We start from the raw sequence: 24,558 nt of genomic DNA on the forward strand, positions 1-24,558 counted from the left end.
GTCCAGCATGATGAATCATTGGCACATTTTCCTTTTTTCTCTTGCTTCTTTTTTGGATTGATTCGGGGCAACCTTAAAAGCTCTGTTTATCTTCGTTCTGCTTTCCGTGCTGAACAGAGCGTGCAACAAGCGGATGGTCAGAAAAGAACCATTTTTGCTCTTTTTTCTTCCTCGCACAACGCTTTTCCGAATAGTGAATGAGTGCAGATCAATCATTCAATCTGCTGGAGCGATGGGTCACTTCGTTTGGGCACATCAGCGTCGGAAAGTCAAATAGAAGGGACAAATTATAGGATTTGGTGACAGCGTGGAAAAGCGGAAAGGTCAAAAGTTAACGTTTCTGTTTGTAACTCAGCTGCTGATTTCGGAATTTAAGTTGGATTATCGGCAGTATCTCAAATGGAATAGAAAAGAGTGCAAGAATGGAGATAGATCGAGAGAACTGATGTCAGTGCAGGTGCTACAAATGTTCCTAAAGGTATGCAATCAACATAGCTTGTTGAGCTTTTAATTAATGTTAGTGGAAATTTGATACAATTAGTTATCGTTACTAATTCCTGACACAATTATAGCAGCTTTCTTCCTTCAACAATCAAAAGGAATCTCATTTCAGTTCATTTATCAATTCCTAGCAGTCATCACGTTTTTTCAACGTTAACAAACGCTTGGCAAATAAGTGAGTCACGTTTTACGACTCAACTTTTCATCCCAAATAGAACGATTTGCCTTCATTTGAATACACAATTTCCATCGGCAAGACTTCCGTTTTATTTTGAAGTTTAATGCTGATTCGTTGCCCGTTCGTTCCGTTTATCGCAGTTGCTGCCATCTGCAGGAAGCTTCCAAGCCAAACGTTACGATTACGGTGAGTGATAAATCGCATCGAATCAGGTGAGAAAGATGATGTAGGGTAAAAATCATCATCGACATTTCGTGGTGTGATGCTCTTAAGCATCGTAAGTAGTGGATAAAGTGTTTGCCTTCCTGCTTGCTTTCTTTTCAAACATATGATCTTCCGTGGCTGTTCTACATCCTCGCTGCGAGGTGAGTCGACAACGTTGAAGGTTTTTCCCTGTTCCTCTCTTCTTCTCCCGGTAACGAAGTTTCCTGTGCTTAAAAGACACAAAACGAAATTGCTGCAACTGGCAAATCTTCCCGTGTTTGTCAACTGATCAACACACACTTCAAGGATTAGTTTTCTCGATTACCTTCAAGTGTTCGTACCGGTACCTCACGCGTCGTTTGTTGATAGAGCTCTTGACTTGTCGGCATTACACGGGCATCATCAACTCCCACTGCGTCTGGTTGGCAGATTCTCCCTCGAGATATAAGCTCCAACCTGGCTTTTAATCGTTTCCCGTGAAGAAGGGTCCTTCCTCGAGCAGGGAACGAACGGTGGTAAAGCGAGTTCTTCCTCCGCCGCATCGCTTTTTGATTGATGATGAATTTTTGATATGCATCAAAGGATTTGCATGCCCGACCGCGTTCCGCTGTCTTCGGTGATTACACGCTGAGATCATTTTTCCAAGCGCTGTTTCCACCTGGAAGAGCTCGCAGACTCCAGAAAAGGATTGCTAAACGTCTCTCACTGGACAGGGCAAATCCGAAAGCTTTAGCGATTTAGCGACAGACAACGATCGGGAAGATCTGTTTTAATGCTTTGCCCGTGAAGTTGGCACCGTCGGGGTTTTACGTGAAACAATTTGCCCACCGCAACCGGATCGGATTTGCGTGGGATTGGTTTTGCATAAGTTAACCGATCCACCGTGAAGGTTGATTGAAATCAGCCAAACAGCACGGCACTGTTCCGCGTTGCTGGATCTAAATGACCAAATAAATATTCATTTTCTCTAACGACATTACCGTACCGCATGCCATAACAGCTTTGGATGTTTCTCATAACGGTCGCGCAAGGTACGGGAGCTTCCAAAACTGGACATTATACGGTACTGGACGGTCTGGACACGTCCCACCGTTTAATAATTCACGGTCTTATTTTCATCTGTTAGGACTTTTCTCTCCTCCAGCTTGGGGAGAAATGAGAGAATGATAGTGCAAAAAGATGAAACAGTCAGACCGAAAGGGTGCAGCAAGCACTGTCCTGCTACATATTGTATGAAATGGGTCGGAATGGTCCGTAGAAGTGTGATAGAAGCACACATTTTATGGGATTTTTTGGGTTGTGGAAAATGGAGCAAATGAAACGCAGATTTAAAGAGTCAATTTTTAGAAATTCTTTAACTCTACAAATACCCTTTGTATTGGATCTAACTTCTTTTAGGGCATAAAAAAAACCTATTACAAATTTTCGTAAAAATAAAACAAGTCCCAATTTGCCATCGATGGTTACAATGTGACGGAAACCCTTACGAACGAAAACAGCTTCCCTATCACGCTGTGGAAGCTTTTGTTCGATATTTTCTCGAGAAGTGAAACGATTGATCAAACCGTTTGATTAGCGTAGACAAGCACTTTCGTTTCCATTCTTGCCGGGAAGCCACACAACGATTTCACACGCACGCACACAATCGTTCACATCCCAATTTTCTTCCATCTTATCGACTGTTTAGGTTGTGGCTCTAGATGGGGAACCGGTAAGTACTCCACACACTCTTGTTTCCAAAAGAAGGGAAACAAGGGAACACTTTTCTCTGAATCGGCCACGCTCCAGCACAGGCACAACGGACCGGCGCTCAAGATACCGTTCCGGGAAGTGACTGTGGTCGCATTGTCTTATCGCTACCGTAGCTACGGAAACCGTTCTATTCCGTGCAAATGGAGAAAAAGATTAGTCTCTGAAGTAGAAAGACAAAGAAATCAAGTATTTTGAATACGTGTGCAAGGAATCTCTGTCTGCCTAGCGCTACATTTGGGATTATGCTAGATTATGTTGGACATTTGCAATGCTTGAGTGCGTAAGAGATGCCGGTGTCGATGTCGATGTCGATGGATGATGTTGCTTTGCTATTTCTGGCAAAACGACACGATGGCAAAAGGAAAATGATGGCTGGGTTTGTGTCACACGACATCAATCAAAATATTGAAATGGAGACGCCTGGTGCCTCGTAGAATCGGGAGATGCTTGAAACGGATATTTAGGAAGCAAATCGCTGATAGATTAAATAGTTAGAGGGGTATAAGCTAAGCTGAAAAGCTTTTTCTGCATCGGTTGTATTGTTACAAAATAGAGCAGAAGAACTTTTCGCATGAGATATGATTCCGTTTTGCCCGCAGCAATAATCAACTGAGTATTGCGACTAGGAATTCAATACAAATTAATTAAAAACTTTCCATGTACACAACACAGAACGCAATGTATCTGATTTGTTTTTCTCGGAAGTGCACAGTACTGTACTGCTGGCAGCCGGAAGCTGTAGGGCCTACTGCCGACTGTACTCGACAGTTACTGCACAGTTTGACACCAATATCATGGATATGGCCTTGTCTATCAATTTACAAACACTAGTTCTGCCAACACAGCACCATGCCATGGTAACGATTTACTCAGAATTCGTATTGCAGCAAGACATCAACCGAGATCTGCCGTACACGTTGTACGGTAGCACCTCGCTGGCACGCAAGTTAAAATATTTCTTGTCTCCGTTGACAAATCCACCTCGCTGTATGCAATGCCGCACAAAAAACTGCCGTATTATTGTCTTGTCTGCTCGACAAATCGACTAAAGTTCTGCCCGTAGTCGGCATTGCTTACCTTGAAGGCGTAATTGACATATGAATGTGTATTTGTAGCGAAACGTGACCGTTGCGTCGCGAGTTTGCGGCTCCAGTATCGCCCAAACGCGATCATCACAGTTGCTTCGCAGAGTCGATTCCACTGTGACTTTCACCATCAACTGGCCTCAAAGTAATTTAGATGTGTCCGAGAAGATCGTGTGCAAAGGGCGCACGTACATCCGTCTTTGCCACTCGTATCGTCTTCCTTTTCTTGTTGCCATCGAAGTTTAAGACATCAGCCGGAATGTGCAGCAAAACAACAAATCGACCTATCAAGAAGTGGTCCCCATAGTACGTCTGGCGTTTGGCTGTTTATGGCCTGTACCGGCGAAAGAACGACACCACCGGAACGGTCTTATGGCGAGAGATGGGTTCGGGTCTTGATATAAATAGCGTAAAACGCTACATGCAGTAAACTGGTGTTCCTGCATCCATCCACGACATAACTGTGTGCTGCTATAAAAGCAACCTCTTAGAATGGTTCTGTTTGGCCTGTACAGTACAGTGGGGGTAACAGGAACAAACGAGTCACAGCGGAAAACGGACCGCCAAGAGATGGATCGTTTGTCCGCTTCGTCTGCGCTGTGTGGGCACGAAGAGTGAAACACACTTTCACACGATAATACGATTGAGGTTTCGAATAAATCTTTCGAAACAAACACGAAACAAGCAGAAAGAGAGCAAACCCCTATGCGATCCCTCAGCATGTTGGTGAGCTTTCTTAGCTTTTTCGAGACTCTGGTCCTTTGACATTTACCACCGAAAATAATAGCACTCCGTTGTCACTCATTTTCGATTCCGAATAATAAACGATCGTTGGGCATGTGCGTAAGGAGGTGTGAGGAACCGACTGCAGGATAAGGATGAATTATTTGCATTTCAATCATCCGTCATCCGTCCATCACGCCCAAAGGTGAAAGCAGTTTCCTTCCATCCGCGGGAGAAAATTTGCTGTTGCTGTTGTCCTTTTGCTGCCGAGATAGAAGCAGATACATAAAAATAGGTTCGCTTGAAATGATTCCCAATTAACAGCCGGAAGAAAAATCGGAAAATCCGTTCAGCTGGAATTCGATCCAATAAGATGCCAAGCAATGCTGACGCGGAGAAATTCCACACCGAAAGAAGTAGCGCAGCTATCGGTGAATGTTGTTGTTTGCATTCCTTCTGCAAAGCTGCTCGTGATTGGTGGAGGTGTTTTTTGAGCGGGAGGATTATTATGATTTCCCTCAAGCTGCGAAGCTATCACCGAGCAAGGATTACAGTACGAGCGTTGGGTAGGAATGCTGTGAATGAAAAACATTCCTCAAGGAAGTCATACCGCTGGAAAGTGAGCATTGCACGGTTCATCGAGTGAAACTGCGAATCAAACATTTGGGCGCATTTGTACGCGCCCCTGGAAAGGATTTTATTGGTGGAATGGGGCAAGTCATGCAGAAACTTCCGGTCTTCCGGCACGTTTGACAGATTTCCTGTCTCATCGCTTAGTTTGACGCCAGGGGCAGGGGTTGTGCTGTGAAAGACGCAGAACTAATCCGTTTACTACAGAAGAGTGAGTTCTCTCTGTGAGGATTATTGGCATCACCATCATCATCGAGACCTCCTTTTATACCCCACGCTAGACGATCACATACGCGCGTGGAGGTATCATCCAGATTATCCTCTCGTATTAGTGTCTGAAGGAATGGTGAGAGTTTTTGACAGCGGCACAAAGATTAGGGAAGTGTTTTGAAGATCACGAACATCTCCTGGACTGTGAGGTTCAATCGATATTCGCACGTGTTTTTAGCATTATGAACTCTTAATTACATCTTTCGTAAGGAACCAAGGACACTGAGCTCTCACGAAAAAGATGAAAATTTGTCCTTTCAAAATAAAAAGAATCCAAAGCAAAGAAGTAAGAGCAATTAAGCTGCATAAGTAAGACGTTACAGTATAAGTCCAACAGGAGATTTTATATTTTCCTTTTAACGCTTCCTTTCATGTGTTCCTTTTCCTTTTCTTTGCATCCGTGATGTTGCATCAACAGCGGTCTTGTGTTAATTTATTCTTTCTAAAGGTTCCCGGGGTTTTACTTAGGAAGGTCGTTTGTTTATTTATACGGTTCTCATAATTTTGCAATGAATTATGCAAATTTAATTTGCTTTACAGTACGGGTACGCGATAAAGACTTTTGCAAAGCGGAGATACAAATTATGCCACCTTCAGATGCGTGAAACGTCATTCAAGGTCGATGATTGTGGTGGGGTAAATTTCGGTTGGATGAATTTGCAGTTGGCGATTTATGCTGTTTCGATTGTTGTGGATCACTCAAGCTTTCAATGCTTTTTTAAATAACAACAATTTTTAAAAGTATTTTTTAAAGTACCTTTAAAGCATTGCAGTCTTAAAACATGTAACCTCCTGGTACCATTGTATGTTACTTCTCACTTTAACCAATCATCACCCTCACGGAGAAGCCTGAAAGCTGAAAGCTTTTCCATCTACGGAAGCGAAATCTTATTAAATCATACAGAAAAGGGCAAGCAAGAGTCACCATTGCCAACGTCTTCTGCCTCAAATTAATTCTATTTTTTGACTCGTTGACGTGGTTTGCACGGCTCAACACTTCAAAGCGAAACCCTGTAATTGATGCTTTCGACTTCGGAACGGGGTAATTTATGTTCTGCATTCAACGAAAGGAAAAAAGGTAGTCGAAATGAGCAACCAACCTGTTGGAGGTGGCACATGGACCCATGCAGGCCATATAAGTTTTAATTGAGTTTACGTGGAGCGTTACGTATGGCCTCTTGTAACTTGGTGTATCGGTTGTATATCGCTTATTATGTAAACAATGTTTCCTTTATTCAATAAGGCACGATGAATAAAAATATTTTCCTTGTGTGAGTAAAAGGAAAAAAGAATAAAATAAAAAGCTTTCCCATTGTAGCACAAATAATCACAGAAAGCTATTAAATTATGGTTCAACAATATATTTTGCTTCAAATACAACCAAGTCAGGCCTCTGCTGTCGATTGATTGAGAAATGCGGTTTGTGCGGTTCCATAACGTCCGTTCAGCAATCCTCTTCGCTGCTGTCAATTTTAATTAACGGAACAACAAAATCTGCTGCTCAGTTTCAGTGCAGCATCGAAACTATGAAAGCAATCATTAGTTACAAGATCAATGAGCCACGTTGCAACTGTGAATTTGCCAAGCAATTGTGCATAAAAAGGAAGCGTGCTGTGTCGAGTGCTGTCGATCTCTCTACTACTTGACTGTGACGCTATAATTACGGGAAAAAAGTGTGAACGAATGAAAGACAGAGAAACTGCGGAAAGAGGAGATAGAAAAAAGGCGATAGAGTGAAATACACGAAGAAGGCGCTACGAAATGAAGCAACACAAGCGTCCGGAGAACAGGGGAAAAGAAACACTTACAACTGATGAGTCGGATTCTACTGACATTTGGTGCAGTTAAAGTGCTGGTGATGATGATGCCTGGTAGTGGTGGTTCTGGTGGTTGGGGTGTTGGTGTGGAGGTAGAGGAATGTGGCGGCCAATTTGTGAATGCCAGGATCGTGGCAAAGCTCGCACCTACACACTCACACGCACCAACCTTTCCCTCAGTTGCTTTCGCAGACTAAACCGGCCACTACTAGCACTGGACTGGTGGTTGGTTGGTTCGATGGTTGGTCGGTTGGTTTGTGAGCTCACAACGTACATCAATGTAGGTCAAGCACGAATACACACAGCGCCGGGATGATGGATGGATAGCACTCACTATTTCTTGACTGCTTGGGGAATTTTCGTTACCTAATTCACGCCTTTCGCGATACGAATCAACCCGTGTTTTTTGTTGCACCGATTGCTGATTGAAAGTTTATTTTGCTGTGTGTGAGCAGATGCTCAGCACAGTTAAAAATGCATCACAGGTTTTTGTTTCCTCAAGTGCTCACAAAACGCACCGCAACGACAAAATTAAAAACAAATAACGCCTAAATGTATGCACACCGCAATGCATAGGGATAATAATCGTAAGCAGCTTTCACGCAGGATTTGCCAACAGGATTTGGTATTTGCGATATGTTGCATTTATGAGCGATGCATCGTAACGTGAAGGCAAGGTGTTGGTGCTGGTACATACAAAAGGACACAAATTGTTTTAGGTTTACAACATAAATATACACACACACAAACACGACACAAATAGAGCCGTCAGCTAATATGACAGCAACAATGACACAAGCTCACGCATAAGTACATAACACGCATACAGAGAGAAAGAAAAAGGCACACACACACACACACAAACACTATGGTAGTAACGGTGCTGGTACCTGGCGGCTGGACGCGTCGTCGGAATTTAAAACTCGGTGTTAGTGTGTATAAAAAGCTCGCCCGCTCCCGAAAAGCTCGCTTAGTTAACTCGCTTACTTATACACTTGCTTTGTTTTCTTTTCTTTCAGTCTATCACACTGCTATGAGCTCGGTTCCCCAGTTGCTTCCGTTTGTCTGGCACTGAAGAACGGTGAGTATAAAACATACAAAAACCACACTCGCACTCATACACGCACACACACTTGCATAAACAGCTAGGCGCTTCTATCGCTTCTAATTGACACTAGTTACTAAGACTGTTGTTGTAGGTCCACGAAGTTTCCAAAACAAGGCAACGGGAACAGAATGGTCTGCCGAATGGTCCTCCAGACTCCTCTTGTCTAGAGTCCGGACGCTTAAGTTGAAAGGGTGATGGACTACGAGCAGATGACGGCTACGCTGGTAAAGTAACACCCGTCGGTGATAGTTGTTTGGAACGGACTTTGATATATGTTGTACATTACGCTACACGTTGGCTTTCCGTTTTAGGTAAATATAGACACTATATGATGTTACGTTTCGTTTCTAAAATCTATCAGCTTTTGGTCCTAAAACGAGAAACCGAACGATCGGTTGAACCGGTTTGGTTATGTTGAGTGTGATGAGGAAGTTAATGCGTTCCACCAAAAATCAGGACCGATTCGTGTCTTTGGCCTCTTATGGTCTGCGGAAAATGTAAGGAAATCCCATCTCATTTCTCAGAAGGTCACTGGGATGGTCAAAGGAAACGATCCTAATGACGATCAAGTTTTTACAAAATATTGTAAATTGAAAACTAATCTTCCGCTCAAACGTCTACTGACGCTTGCATCCGGAAAGGCCTAAAGTTGCCGCCCCAACTTCACTGCCCGGTAATGGAGTGCGGATGCGGTGCTCCTTGACTTGTTGGGAAAAGTTTCCTATGCCGACGAACGGTTGTATGAACGGTTGTTTGCATCCGCTTTCGGTACCTTTTAGATAGACAGATGCGAGTGTGGCCCAACAACTGACGACGCTTTTAGGGCAGAGTGAAATTTTCCGAGCGGGCTATACCTTCTACACGGAGAACCATTTTCATTTTTTACGTGTAAATTGGAAAAGTTCGGATGTGGGCAGAGTGGCTTGCAACTTTGGAAGAACGGTAGGAAAATGCACGCAAGAGATGTGTTTCTGCTTTGCATAGAGGCTCACTTAGTACTTTTCCATACGGGGGAAAAACGGGATAAAAGTAGTTCGTTCACCGGTGTCAGTGTCAGCCGGTGGTTGAGCCATTAGAACGATATGCTAAACTTTCCCTACTAGGCCAACAGGCTTTCATGGTATGTTTGTTCAAACTTACACTCGATCAATATTTTAAAGTGGTCGCTGTTCGGTATAAATATCATATATTACTAAGAATAAATATTTATTTCTTTCTACTTTTTTTTCATAAGCTTTTTTGGAAAAATTTGTCTAAAATGTATGCTTTTTGCATGACAAAAACAGACTGCTCGTTGTCTGCTTATCATTATTGACTGTGTTCACTAATGGGTACGGATGCACACAATGTCCTCACACAAAGCCACAAGCTCTGAATAAATAGAACTGAGTTCGAGAACGGCTTTTCGAGCTATCCTTAACATTCGACGTTATAATTAATTCAACAAACACGCACACACCCAGGTACTGACTGATGGGTTTCCGCTTTTCAAACAACAGCACCAGCACTAAACATCGTCTGCTTCATCCAAAAGGCTCTTTTGTTGAGCTTTCCTGCCCCCTTGCAACCAACCTCGAGGATGGGCTGCGACAAACTTTAAAGAGCGATAAGAGAACCACTCCAATTATCATTCCAACAGGAATCAAAGCATTGCATGAAAAATGACTCTTGAGCCGTTCGCTGCTGGTCTAGTGCTAGTACCAACTTCACTCCGTACCGGAACTGTGCGGTGGGTAACAGTATCGGAAAGGACGTAAATCGACTCCGAAGTCAATGCAGTCACCACCGGAGCAAAGGAGTCCGGACAGTATCCGTTCGCTTCCGGGTAGGAGGGATCTGTACCCTTATTGATCCATTCGACCATCTTCGATCCGCTAGGAGGACTAAGGAAGGGAGAGAGAGAGAGGGAGAGAGAGAGAGACACAGGACAGCAAATAAAAACGATCATTTTCAATGCCACCCCTGATGGCGGGTGGCGTCATCTCGGACGTCAGTAATGCCATCGCCCGAAAGCCTTCTGACAGCTGAGAGCGTCCTTGCCGAGATGAGCAAAGACTAGCCCCGGTTAACTTTGGAGTCCACCCGCTGTGAGTCTATCATTGGAACACACTGCCAAACGTCAACTGGCGTCGTGTTCATTGAGGTAGCAGCATGTACAAGTATGTGTGTGTGTGTGTGTGTGTGTGTATGTGTGTACAATTTTCCCGACCAGGACTGGCAGTTTGTGTCCCATTATTTCCCTCCATCGGTATGACGAAATTAATGAACCACGACCAACCCTGCACTCAGTGTTCCCCAAGGATGTGTGTATGTGCCCATTCTTGCCAGTTCCATAGACTCATCGACAAAATCGATGCTTGTAATGATGAAACAAGCGCTGCCAGAAACAGGCACAGGTCGATGCGTCCCATAACGAGACGATTCCTTCAGGCCATGGGCATTAGTGTTCCGGGGTAGTCCCTGTAGGTATCGAACGACACGCTCTGCATGGTCTACATTTAGGCGCAGGCTATGTTAATCAAACGAAACGGAACGGAAAGGTGTCGATTGGTGTACGTTCGTTCCGGTTTTTGCGCTGTGCTCGCCGCTCCATGGGTAATTTAATCGTGCAAACTAAACCGACCGTAAAGCTTACCACATATCGTGCGGAATACATTCCTCGGTCGGGTCGGTATGTACCACTGTTATCAGACCTACCTAGATAAGTATTACATGGTCCTGGCGCTCTTCTAACCCTTTAAATACGGTCTCTAGGTCAGAGACACTTCAGAGTGGGAGACTTTAGCACATGTTTTCACAAACGAATCAAAAATACAATTTTAACGCTCATATTCTGCGTGTGGTACGATCGGCTTAACCGATGGCCAATGCTTTCCGGGTTCATGACAGTTTTGGGTATAGAAATAGCACGGAATTCATGGACAGCGCGACCACCGAGCGCTTTTTGTGTGAATATTTTCATTCTTGAGCGGTTTGTGCTTGAATGGTGCTTAGGCTTGTGACTTCCGGCCAACGGATGTGGTACAAAAAAGGACCTTTACAACGGCGTCCCGGTTGAAGGAGCTCTGCACTCACTGGAACAAGCTTTGGTGCGGGTTTTGGAACGACGATGCCACAAACTAAGAGCATACCACAGTTTTGTTTTCATACAGAAAATCTCTTCAGGCGTGGAAAATGATGGTAAAAAGCTACCATGGAGTGATGAAAAAGGATTAATCTCGGGCTAACATCTGCCAACCGAGATTTGGACTTCTATTTCTAGGTGACAATGTTTATGCTCTTAATTTCCTTGAATTAATTTCGATGCTTCCTGGTGAAGTGGAAATTTCATTTACTTCCGAATTTAAGCTTGCCCTTTGTTCTGTTCTGTAGAGAGTTTGCTTTGAATAGGACTAAAAGCTTATCCTAGTAGGCGAATATAAAGAAGTGTGAACGTTTGAAGCGAATGAGAGCTTTTTAAATGATATTTCCGTTGAAAAATTGCGTCAACATTGCTGCCCTGTTGAGTAATCAGTTGTAAACGTCACAAAGTATGCAATTCGCAGGACAAAATTGCCCTTTGGGATTCGTATGTTGTCAACGTGGTTGTATCATAACTTCTGCTGACATTTGAAGCAACACCATTATTGGAAAGGTAAACAATACAAAATGCTGAGTAGCTTGAAAGGGGGAGAGAAAAACAAACGTTTCAAGCACAGGTGATTTATAGCTAAAGCTGTCCCTGCCAGGTGATGGCAATTTTAGTTTCTTCTCGATTGCGGTTGTCCACTAAAAAAATGGAAAACGGCTGTGAATAGAGAGCAATAACTAAGAGACAAGTCTCTCTTGACCGACTGCAAAACTAAAGTACAGCAAGGATGGCAATCAAATATTTGCCTGTCAGAGGCAAGGTTCTGGGACATCGGTGCTTGTGCAGACTCCAAAACGAAGGTGATACGGTACGCTAAAAAAAACACCCCTATCGTCCTCTCAAAACTATCTCCACGAAGCTATCTGTATGCAGTCATGGTATCTTCAGGCATTCTTTTCTTCTGTGACCAACTTTGAATCTAGTTTTTATTTCGTTTCGTTGTTTTCTGTCAGTCACGGGACGGGTCTCCCTTGCACGGTAGACTGCACTTGAACAAGCTGGTTCTTGAGCATACGACTCGTCCGCAATCTCGTTGATCTCAGTTAACCCTTACCTCACACACACAGACAACAAGAAAAAAGAAATGGAAATCTTGTGAATCGCAACCGCTATCTCGGAGAGCATTGGTACTAAGGGAGCAAAGGGGAAATCGCTGGTTGTTACGATCACCGGGTGCACGATTTTCCCCAAAGGTGCAAAAGGTGTAGCGTAAGCTTAACAACTTGCACGACCCTGTTCTGTATTCCAAACTCCAAAAAGCACCGAGTTTTTACCGCACCGCAAAGCAAACAGAGGATGAAGACCCGCAGCATCCCAGAGATGAAACTGATAAATAATATATCAAGTTGTTAATTTCTTATTCCCAAAAACCCGTAGCCCGTAAGTTAACGATTGGAAGGATGCGGAATTGCATGGATTCCGTCACAACGCAGGTGATGTACGGAACCGGCCTGAAAGAGTAGCACGGAAATGTGAGGAATGCAAATTCTTCCACCATAATTGGTTGCGGGAACAAGATTGGAGGAATGGCTTCCGGATTCGCCTGCGTTCTGCCCATTCAGCCGGAAGAAGGAATAAGCTCAAAAGAGGCAAAAAGAAACCCTTAGACGCAACCGGCAGATTATGTTTCGCCGGTCGAAATATTGGAATTTTATAAATAAACCTCAATAAAGGAAAACGGAAATCATCTAACTCGTTGCTCGTGTTACGGCGCCGGTGAAGAAGCCCCTACAATACCTTCTCTATTGATACTGTTTACTGAATTGTGTGCAGTTGGCAATTCGAGGCGGCGAAAAACTTTTTCCCGGAAGCATCCAAAAAACTCAAAGTGCGGATAAGTTTGGGCCAAATTTTTGAATGAAAAAATGAACAAAATCTCACCTTCTCCATTGTCAGCAAATATAGTTGAGGAAGAGAGAGGGAGAGAGAGAGAGAGAACGAGAGAGAGGAAGAGAGAAAAGGATTGAAGGGGACAAAATCAAACATTAAGTAAGTAAGTATCCTCTCCCATGTCTGCCGAAACGTCTAATTAGCGCTGATAAAAGTATGGCAAAAAGGCTCATTTCAAAGGCTTGCAAAACTGCCTACACGCGCCTTTAAAATTAGTAGTTGATTACACTTCCTGATGATTCTTTGTTGTGCTTGTCGATACGGCACGATTTCTGCATTAAAATGCTATTTGCGGGTATACTTTACCTTAGGCCGTGCTCCATTCTAATGCGTATAATCCACCACGACAAATCGAACCTGGGGAAATGAACCGATCGAACAGTTCCGATGGTTTTCGGAAAATTCGAGCAAATTTCTGCTAATTTCTGCCTCTCCGACTGCTATTCTTAGCATAAAAGGAATCACAAACAGTTCTGTTCAGAGCAGTCAGCAACAGGGTCTGGTCTGGTGGTGTACACTTTGTGCATTAGCAAAGTTAGTAATTAAAACAGTAAATTCAACCCAACACCAGTGTAGGAGCTAACGACAATGAACAACCGATAGTCCACGTCCCATTCCAGAGTCAGGGATTTTTTGGTAGATTTAATTTAAGCTGTTAATACTCAGGAACATCGCATTTCCTACACCTGAACATTGCCTAACTAATGTAGAGTAGAAGTTTAAAATTGCTCCGCTTTGAATTCAATACCCGTTTGTTCAGCATCCTCACGCAGAAGAAAGAACGTACAACTATTTTCGCTTATCTGTCAAACCGTTCCAAGGCATCTGTATTTGATGACTATTTTCAGACTGCTGACATGGCGAAATGTTCACTGCCCCGTCTAAAGCTGTTGAGCATCTTAGAGAGCGAGAGAGCTCCGTCGCTTGCATTCGGTTCACGTCTGATCAGTATAATTATGTGCCCGAAAAAAGGTCCCGAAGGTCACAAATTTTTAGCACCCGCCGTTTGCATAACATATTGAACCATTAACGTGGATTTAAACTACCACCAAAATGCTGCGATTAAGTTTCTTTTTGGCCATGTGTGTGTGTGTGTGTGTGTGTGTGTGTGTGTGTGTGTATGTGGGACTATTTTTCTGCATGAAGACCGATGGCGAGCTGTTATCACGCACGCGAAAAAAAAAAAGCTTGGTGATAAGTTCTACTGCTCAAGCAGTTTTCTAAAGTTTGTTGAAATTTAAACACTCCACCAGTTTATGTATTACTTCCACTGGCATGCAAAGTCAGATACTTATCGATAAACTTTTGACAGTGAAATAGCTGTGTTGAAATATGGAAGGATATTTATGTTGGACTCATTTTTATCAATATAGTTTACTTTCCCGTCCCGTTGGTACTGCACTATAACAGAAAGAGCATACTTTCAGGCACGTTTGAAACCGCCCTAATTCATGCAATCGACATAACACAATTCACCAGTAAAAGCTTTACAAAGTGCTTGTTGATCAGCTCAAGAATCTCTTTATGTGAAAATTGGGAAGAGAAAATCAATAATCAATTAATCTCGCTTTTATTAGACCAAAAACTTTTTCAGTGTCAATTCTTCCCACGTTTAACGAGAAAAGTTTGACAGCTTTAAAGCGAACTCTGCAAACAGATTATGCAGAAAGTTTATGCTTGCGTTTTTAAGAGCGTGTTTTAATCCGTCATTAATAGTACTTCCCCCGGAAAAGGGCAAATTTAACAACATTATATCGGAACCTGATTGATTAATTGTTGGAAACCATCCGTGAATCCGGCAGTGCTACATAAACTGCCCGAGGGTACGCTGGCTATTTTAGACTGCAAACCCCCGTTTGGTCGATTTGCATGAAGATTGTAGCGTGAAAATCGATTCAATTTCAGACGTGATTGCAGTTGTAGCTGCACGTGATACCATCCGGTTCCGTTTTGGTGTACAAGCAGTGCAAGGAATCTCCTGACCCCAGAAGGGTGTCGGTATAAAGGTCCACAAATAATGCTCTCCATTCATGCGTTAGTTAAATTTTCCGGTTGGCTATAGCGATACATTGTAATCTTGGGTGATTAATATGATTTATGGTTGTATCGCTTTGGTGGTTGGTGCATTATTGGGCGATATCGTTGTCTTTTTTTGTTGATATCAGTGATAGCAATCGACTTTAGATTTACATTTCTTCGTTTTGAATTATAATCACTATACCAGCGGTGAATGTATGCAGCACCCATGGGCACACTTTGAATTAAATGTAAACTGTAACCATTCTCATACTATAGAGATCCCACGAACCGAACCAACCACCGTAACATACGGTTCAACAGCTCCCAAAACACCTCTTATACACCTGCAGACCGGCATCCGTTAGCTTACCAGGGTGTGAAATAATCTCATTAATTTAGATCGCATTATTGCGCATTACATCGCGAACGGCTTGTGGGCCCATTTTGTGATAAATTGCCAACATTCAGGCGTGCGCGAGCAACAAACACACATATGTAAATATGCTTTGGCCGCAGGTCACACCACAATGTTGGCAAAATATTTTCCAACCACACCGGTAAAACCGGAAGGTGCGAGATGTAACGACAAAAATGCAGCCAGTGTGGAATTTGTGCATACATTTACATGCACAGAGTACCTGTATAACAGTAGTGTTTGATGTATAATGGTTCTATTTATTGGCAGCGTTGAGCTAAAATATGATGACAGCCAAATTAACACCTTGCAATTGGTCAGTCTGCTCTAAACGGAGCAGAGTATAATAAAATCGACCATGAAGCCAGCGGCGTGATAACTCACTATGGAAGCACTGGAACAAGTTGGCAATAATTATCACCATTTAGACGGCGAATCAAGCTCGTGCTTACTGATCTATGTCAGTAATGACACTAAAAGCCTACCGGCCAGTTTGTACGCTAAATGAATATTCTATCCACCACCGTTTGAGCATCGTGCAGAAGGACATAAACCGGGACAAAATCGATATTTTGTTTTATTTTTAAACACAAAACCCCCGTCACCGATCGAACCCGAAAGGGAGCCACCTTCATGTTGTCTGCTCTACGATAAATTGTGGGTCCGTTTAGGATATTTGGGAGCCGTCTTTTCGGTCACTTAATCGATAATTTGATGAAAATTTTACACACCTTCCAACACAACCAACAGAAAGAGCTTTCTCCAATCGAAAGTGAAAGCAAAATATGTCAACCTGGAGCTAACAGACGAATTTAAGCAGACCCGCAAGCGAAGCCTGCTCTGGGACATAAATGGGACATGTTTCTATTGTGCTGAATTTAATTAAACTTAACGAGGTTTTGCTTTCTCATATTGTTTCTTTCGTCGTCGTGACCTTCGGCCGGTTGCCCTACCGATCAGGATTTGTTGTGAATTAGAATCCGCGCAACATCCGGTAGTCCACAGCGTAGCATTCAAAGGATACTCTTTCCGCTTTTTTGTATTTGCTTGTCTTCGTTGCTTTTTGTGTGCTGGGGTGGATTTTCTTAGAGATGTTAGAAACGAAAAACATTGTTGGATACAAACAATAGCACTTTATGCAATCAAAACATGAAACGGACCACAATCGCTGCTGTGCTGAATGCGTTGTAATGGATTGTCAACATTGTTACGGATAAAAAATGCGGCACAAATATGGTTAATTTGAAATAGCTTTCTTTTCAATTAAACTTCACGCAGTAGAATAAATAAAAATAGGGCGAAACGGTCAGTGTAAACGGCAGTTTTTACTCAAATTATTAATGAGGCTACACTCCTAATTTGATTGCTACCTGCAAAGGTATGTTTAATAAGAAAATGGTTTGAAAAACGCCGAAATATATGCAATCCTCAAGACAAAAATATTTATTTTCATAGGTCAAAGGCGATTATAAGAATTTCTGTTTCTTCAATGGACTAGCCTGGCACAAACAAGTCGAAAGTGGCTAAAAGCAAACCTGAGAATAACATTGATTGATTTGAAATAGCCCACCACTTCGCGCCTTTGTATCGAAAAACCCATTTTCCTGTCCATTTGCAGCGGGTCACTAACCCAACGCCTCATCCACACACTTTGACTTTTCTGACGAGTTTGGCTTTTTTGTCCGAGCTAATAGGGATCAATTTCGGTGTCCTTTTACCCCCAAACCAAAAAATCATACCCTCCCGTTCTAGGCGACCAACGGGACCGTAAATTTACGTCACCAACGACGACCCTCGCTGTTTAGCTTTTGATGGGAAATTTATTGCGAGCTCCTTCATGCTATAATACCTAACAACACACCATACGGCCACTTGATACGCTCGGTGCGCGTTGATGCGTGGTACCCCTTTAATACCGGCACCACCTGGGCTGGCAACAATTATACACACCGGCATGCTGTTAACAATACGTTGCAAAACCCCCGCTTATTCAACGCGTTTGCCCGTTTGGAGGCACTGGAGAGTTTTCCCAAATTCCGGTGGGACTTTGCGAGTTTAGAGAAGGAGGTATGGGACATTAACGATCTACCATACTGCTTCACTTAAGGACCCTTGTGAAACCGTACGATTATCTCCTGCAACACGCCCCAGAAGAGCAAGTCCAGCTAATGATGGGTTTATTCGTATGGCAACTTCTCATTCAGCAAGCTTTAACACTCTATTTTTAAGCTCTAAAATAATGACAAAAAACACTCACTGTTGTGGTAAATCCCTTTTGGGAAACATTAAAATTTTATATGCAAACGAGTAGCTCAAATATGGACTTCCGAAGGACCATCGACGCAGGAACATAATTACCAAAATACACAAGAAACCAACCATCAACTGTCAACGGATTTGATCCCATCAACAAAGTTACATCTAACAAAACATTAAGTTGTTCGATTGTTATCCATCAGCTCCAAACCTTCACAGTACTGACCTTGGCCAAACGTGCACTTATCGTTATCAAAAACAAATCGGTACAAAGTTCATCAATGAGCAGCACTCGAGAAAGTTGTTCACAATCGGTACCGAATCTCGCATACAGAATGAAGACAAACACAGAACCTCAGATAATCAACGACTGACTTTGGGGATGGTTTTGGGTTGGGTTCGAACAACTTTTCCGCTGGAGTTTGGAGACTGGACTGGACTTGGCTGGAAGCTCTCTAGTTGCCTACGGTGTTTATTGTTCCTTGTGAGTGGATCAATCGAGAAGCGCACACTCAAGAGCACTTGGCGGTGATCTTAAAGAAGATTCGCACGCTCTGCCGTGGATGCTGCAATCAGTAGCAGCAAAAGGGAGAGCCCTTGGATGAACAAGTTTGTAAGAAACTCGTGTTAGATCGAGCAAAGCACTCATTATTGGAGGGCAGAAAGAAAAAAACAAGTTCGCTTGTTTGGCTTACACGAGTGTAGTATCAGTAGCTTGGAAGCAAATCCCTAGTCCTGACCTGGTTTTCACCTTCATTAGCGTCAAGTGTTGTAGGGAGGCGGGAGATTACAAATGAAAATTGAAATGGAAACTTGATCCAGAGTCTGTAGCTATCCGGCAAACTGTTGGCGTGACAATGCACTTAAAATTCGCAAATTTATGTCCAACTGCTAAGAACGAACAGTTCGCGATAATAAGCTAAACTTCCGCGAGAAAGCAACACAGTTGCCGCATGTGTCCAAACTCACAAGTGAAACGATGGCATGTGGAAGTCGGATGCCCGTTAATGAAATGGAAACAACAGTCCCGTGTACAATGACTTCCAAGCAATCTCCTACTTGCTATTATTGTTCGCAAACGATGATGTTTCGCGTTCGAGAGGAAAGTTCATTTCTGGCTCATATTAAGCAAACAACCCTAAGGCCGCTGCCAACCCTGTGGAGCAGCGAAGCCGTAAGCATGCTGTCGACGATTCTAATGAATACACACTACTTGCACTCACCAACACCCTGCAGGACTGAGGGGGATGGGTCCATCTTTTCGTGTACGAAGCTGGGGCAACAAGCGAAATTAGCACAATTACGTTTTATTATTATGATTATTTTTGCCACTTTTTTACCAGCATCAAGATTGCTCGCGATGGGCGAGTGTGTGCGCCCTGGGCTGTCTATATTCATGGACTGCTGTATTATGATTTGTTTATATGATGGCGTACGTGTGAATGAGGAAGTCGCGGGGTCGAATAAAAGGGTCGTTAGACACAGCCAACGATATAGTCGGGTAAAAAACAGACTATCATAATCATACTGTATCACCGATACGATTGAATGATGTGATAAGGAAAAGGGTGGAGGGTAGGAAAAAGAAAATCGAAACCACAATCGAGTCTATCAACTGACAGTCGGGTTCTGTCCAACGGCTCTTTTACGCCTTCCGAACTCCGTGTGACATTTCAGCCGAGGAAACACAATAATGACTATAACAAGGCATTTCTCCACTTGTCCATCGTTACCACGCTTCACAAGGCATTCCGATGCGCTATCCTTTTAGTTGCCATCTTCCGGGCCACAGACCGACAACACGCTGGGCTGTGGTTTGGATGACAATGACAGTGTGTGCAAAGCAAACCTAATAATTTTGTTTCCATTTCAGGGAGTTTCGCTGCCTTTTCCTGCGTTCCAACTCGAAAACCGATCCTGCTGGCTGTTTCCTCCCCAAAGTTAGTAGCTATTCGATACAATCAAATATTTAAGTCCGTCATAATCTGGTGATGTTCATATAAAAATTGCATAATTTAAGACTGAAATCGTTAACAATAAGCAAAGTGCCTAAAGTTGTGCTATTTGCGCATCAAAACACAAGTATTCTCTAAAGGTTGGGCCAGTACTGTAGTAATAACAAGGTCAACACGCTATAGGTAACCATTTTCGTTACGTTCCCGATCGTGTTAGCCTTGAATTTCTGACAGCTCACAAATAGTGGAGCGATCGATGGAAGGGATAATGTCGTTGAACGTCATGATTGACAAGCAAGTGTCACAGGCATCATAGTAAGAGAAAGGATTGTCAAAAAATAGAATAAAAGGAAAATCGACCACAAAACGTGTGTGTTTAGAGAATGAATTTTTCATCCAACAAACGATTCTGCGATTTATCGTTGTTTGTTGGGCCAAACTGTTCGAACCAAAGATTTATGCGTGTTTCAGGAATACTTTCGCCCTAAACATTCCACCTGTAGCAACTCATGCACTTGGAATCTTTGCACTACTGTGCCGCTTCGGATATTTTATGAGACAGTGAAGCATCAGCTCGTGTGGCGATGAGCACCATACGGCTCTATTCTAAGCATTATGCGCCTCCGACGCCGTGGGATGACGCAAACGGGCTGCGATCGGCGTGAGTAATTTATTGACATTTCATGACTCGCTGCTTACAAGAAATGATCCAACCAGCTGATTTCCGCAAGCTGCAATGCTTTTGCGCCTATAATAACCTTGCTGGATGCTGCGCCGTTGGTCTAACCAGCAGCACGCTGTACGCTAGGTGATCGATTTCGTTCTACCGAACTGGGAATATGGAGCGTTCCGTCCAGTTATTTATGGGTTCCACTACATTACAGGTCCACAGGGAGTTGGTCAACAGCACACACACACACATCCTAGGGTAAATGACACGCACGAACGCAGAATCGTTCATGGACCGTACGCAAATAAATCGCGTGGCCCAGGCCAGCCTGCTCTGAGAAAGCGCGTATGGGGGCATAACAGTGTAAACAAACATTCGTTGACTAATTTCAACAAATAATAATCTCCATCTGGAAGATGTGAGTGAGAGGCGGTAGATGTGTGTGCGTGCGTTTTTTACCGGCTTTGGGGAGGAAGATGTAAATGTAGATGCCCGAGAAGTAGTTTGCTAATTAGCCATTTTCCACGCTGTTGCGTCAGCGAGCGGAGTTATAAACTTTACGACGCTGCAAACCCGGTATGGATTTTTATTAGCACTAATTTACAGTATTGTGTAAGTTTGTTATAAATGAACTGCTTCGAAGCCTTCTGGTCGGTTGGCTGATGGTCGGTTGGCTGCACTCTCGTGCCGTCGAACCTCGAAGCCTGAACTTTCTGAAAACCCTTTTGAGGTCGTAAAAAGAAAGCCAATCAGGACCGAACAAGCGAACGACACTCATACACTTTCACTCTAATGAATCACAAGCCCCACTCGGACCAGATGGCCCATAATTTGAAAGGCTCTCCTGTTTCAATACCGTTTGCCCGGATGGCCGATGGTAAGGACAAACGAATGTTCGAGGATGGAATAATTGAAATCATACACAAACAAGATGTGTGTGTCTACCATTCCGGGGCGTACCGTTTTTCAAATCACGAGGTGCTTGGGCACACTTTCCCCACATTGTCCATACGGTGAACCGGCTTCGGAGCAACCGACCGAAGACAAAACCACACATATATACACTCACATGCACACAACACCATCGCAATGCTAGTCCCGAGTTTTTGGTTGTTAAAATTTCCCGCGTTTCATTGGTCCGGTGGGATCGTCAGTTTTTTCGGGTTTTGAATGTCTGTCTGAAACAATCTTCAGATCTCCCGTTCGTTCCAACGAGCCCCTTGGGAAGCTGTCAAGAACCGTAACCACTTTATGAACCTTTCGGGAGGGTAGAGGAAAATATCCCTAGCCATCCAGAATAATAAGCAATGAATTCCATCACCGAACTGATGCATTCTGGTTCGGTATAATCACAATAAAAAAGCATCATCACGTACTGGGCACGATGTAGGAGTAGGATGTGATAAAAACCACTTCAATGGACGAACGTCACTGGATTAGCCGGAGATTAAACGGGGGATCGATTTGAATGTGAACGTGGCGATAAAGCATTCCAATAAAATCTCCACACCATGTGAACTGACTTTCAATCAAATTGTGGAACAAAAAAAAAGGGGGCGAGCATAAAATCACATAGAGAAATATTCCAAACCGATCCCGCATCAGCTGTTTCCCTTTCAATGCGTTCAATTTATTCCCGCCTTGACGCCATTTTGAATGATCCGGAATTAAAAACCTAACCCGTGCTACGAGAATATGGTTCGCCGGTGGCTATGTATGCATGCCGAGACTTTGCACATTTATTACACACTTTCCCCATTGGGGTAGGCTTATTGATTATTCATCCAAATTATCCCGGTCACGACACCAAGCGCGATTCTTCCCTCGGGAACGGGCTCGCTATTCATTATTCAGCCTTATTTCCATCTTCACGGTTCGACAACCATCACGACTATTCTCTCGATGCCACTCCCAACGGTGGGGAAATGGTGTTGTTTATCAGTCTGCCTCCACACCTTCCCTCAATCTGCTGTTTGTATGTGTGACGGTTCCCTTGTGCTAGCTCCTTAAGCCGCTTATCAAAATCGTCGATCGATTCGGGTTCGGTTTCGAGTGAGAATGAAAAATTCATTAGAATCGGTCGGCGCTACATTGTGTGGTGTATTGTTCGGTATGTTCACGTAGAGAAAGAGCAGATTGCAAAAGCATCATTCGATCGATTGACCCCTCGTTATAGGATATCTAATGATGACGAATTTTTCACCAGGATCATTTCCACCATCTTGACACTTATTATATGACATCGTAAGCAGGGAAAAGGCCAAGATGCAAGTCCTCACGATGCAAAGAATGATAGAGTCCCATTTATCAGCACACAGCACAGTCACATACTCGATCGATCGAATCCAATCATTCTTGTCTGTTCACCTGCAGAATGAGATCACTTGGAATGGTTTATCCTTTTTAGTACTTCACTTCAGATAAACAACACTGAATTCGAGGTGGTGCGTGTGCGACATTGTACCCTCTCAAGGTCAATTTTCCGCCTGGGTTTTCTTCATCCCACTCCTTGGTATGCAACGAAAAAATAAACATTCTCGAGGACGCTGAAACTGATGTCTTTTTTGTAGTTACCAAGAACGGTGGTCGTCGCTTTAACACCGGTTCGATGAAAATCGACAGACAGATGAGCACGATCTGACTCATCTATGTGAACACTTTGAGCGAACAAGGTTTCTCTCCACGGTTTCGCACACGTGTGAAATAGAATTTTCCAATTTCCAATCCATTTTCTGTTGTTTTTTTGTTTCTTGTTTTGGTACATGCAAAATACTGCTGTAAACTGACTGCTCTTGTGTAGCGGTAATCATTAGGCTGTTAGAGTTATGCTTTATTTGACGCTTATCTGCATAGACATTAAACACTCTTTAGCATTTAGCCGCTGCGAGGGTCAAATTCATTTGTCCCTTTCATTAATTAATCGATTCACCACTTTAACACAACCATTCCATCAACCCAGCTGCAGCAAATCGAGGTCAAATGGATCCTAAATTCAGCCTGTGCTTGTCATCCATCAGAATATACGTGAAAGGTGAGAATGATGTAGCTCCGGGTAGATTTACGATCGTAACACCTGATTCTCGGACCAATCGGATAACAAATTAATGGCACCACGAAAACAGCCAGTCGGTGCATATAGAACGGTAGCCTTAGCCTACAGAAAGCGTAGAATTATCGATTTTCCTGCCACAGAACAGGTTTGTCCGTGCTAGCAACATCCGAGCTCCCGTAAGCAATGCGACACACGGCAAAAACACCAAATTATGCCTGCGAAAGGTGATGCTGTGGACCATGGACCAGAACGTGAGCATGAGCGTTTATTTACTGTCTTCTCTTACACGGTGGTGATCCGTGCCGAGCGTGACCTCAACCAGTCAGCCCTTAGGAAAGGCCACTGCGGTGTCAGTATGAAAGAAGAGACAAACAACGGAAACCAAACACACTTGCACACGTACACAGGCACCCACCACGCTTCCGCTGGTTGCTTCGTCTTCCGACATCCGGCAGGAGCCAAAGCACCTTGCCGGAAGTCATTCAGGATTCCTGCCCTATGTCACAAAAATAGTAAAACAAAACAGAACAACACCTCCAAGACATGGTACGACGCGAGTCAAGCCTAGGTCGATTAGACGCTGTTTGAGTTTTCTGTCTGACCTTCGGAATTAGATTTGGATCGAGGTGGCGCTTTAGCGATGGAATAGGAGCAAGGCAGCTTCGAATCGTGGAAAGCACCGGAAATCATATTTTGTGATCGAAAATCTTTCAATTCCATCATGGCAGATGGGTTCACGCAATGGATCAATGAGTCGTATCTTAGTGCGGATAGACACGAACGGTTTCCCAACATTGGTGGAGACGCATGGTAGTTTGTGAGATTGGTGGAAGCGCATGGTGGTTTGTAAAAATTGTTAACTTAAACATCAAATAATGCTTGTCACCTGGGTTAGTTGTACAA

At 43.4% G+C, this 24,558-nt stretch overlaps 3 protein-coding genes across 5 annotated transcripts in view; 1 reads left to right on the top strand and 2 right to left on the bottom strand.

Moving 5' to 3' along the window:
• Positions 1-24,558, top strand: part of LOC126561808 (regulator of MON1-CCZ1 complex) — a 250,519-nt gene that overhangs the window by 99,771 nt on the left and 126,190 nt on the right. The window lies entirely within an intron of this gene.
• The window catches only part of LOC126561334 (potassium channel subfamily T member 2), a 130,158-nt gene that overhangs the window by 54,769 nt on the left and 50,831 nt on the right, over positions 1-24,558 (bottom strand). Inside the window, exon 1 of one of the 3 annotated variants that reach the window (XM_050217409.1) lies at positions 8,051-8,093. The exons of the other annotated variants lie outside the window; for them this stretch is intronic. The gene's annotated coding sequence lies outside the window, so the exon portion shown is untranslated. Of the gene's footprint in view, positions 1-8,050; positions 8,094-24,558 lie in introns of those variants that run through there. 3 annotated transcript variants of the gene reach the window in all.
• Positions 1-24,558, bottom strand: part of LOC126562510 (glycerol-3-phosphate dehydrogenase [NAD(+)], cytoplasmic) — a 211,372-nt gene that overhangs the window by 14,407 nt on the left and 172,407 nt on the right. The window lies entirely within an intron of this gene.

The sequence above is a fragment of the Anopheles maculipalpis genome, chromosome 3RL (genome assembly GCF_943734695.1).
Source record: "Anopheles maculipalpis chromosome 3RL, idAnoMacuDA_375_x, whole genome shotgun sequence".
Taxonomy (NCBI): domain Eukaryota; kingdom Metazoa; phylum Arthropoda; class Insecta; order Diptera; family Culicidae; genus Anopheles; species Anopheles maculipalpis.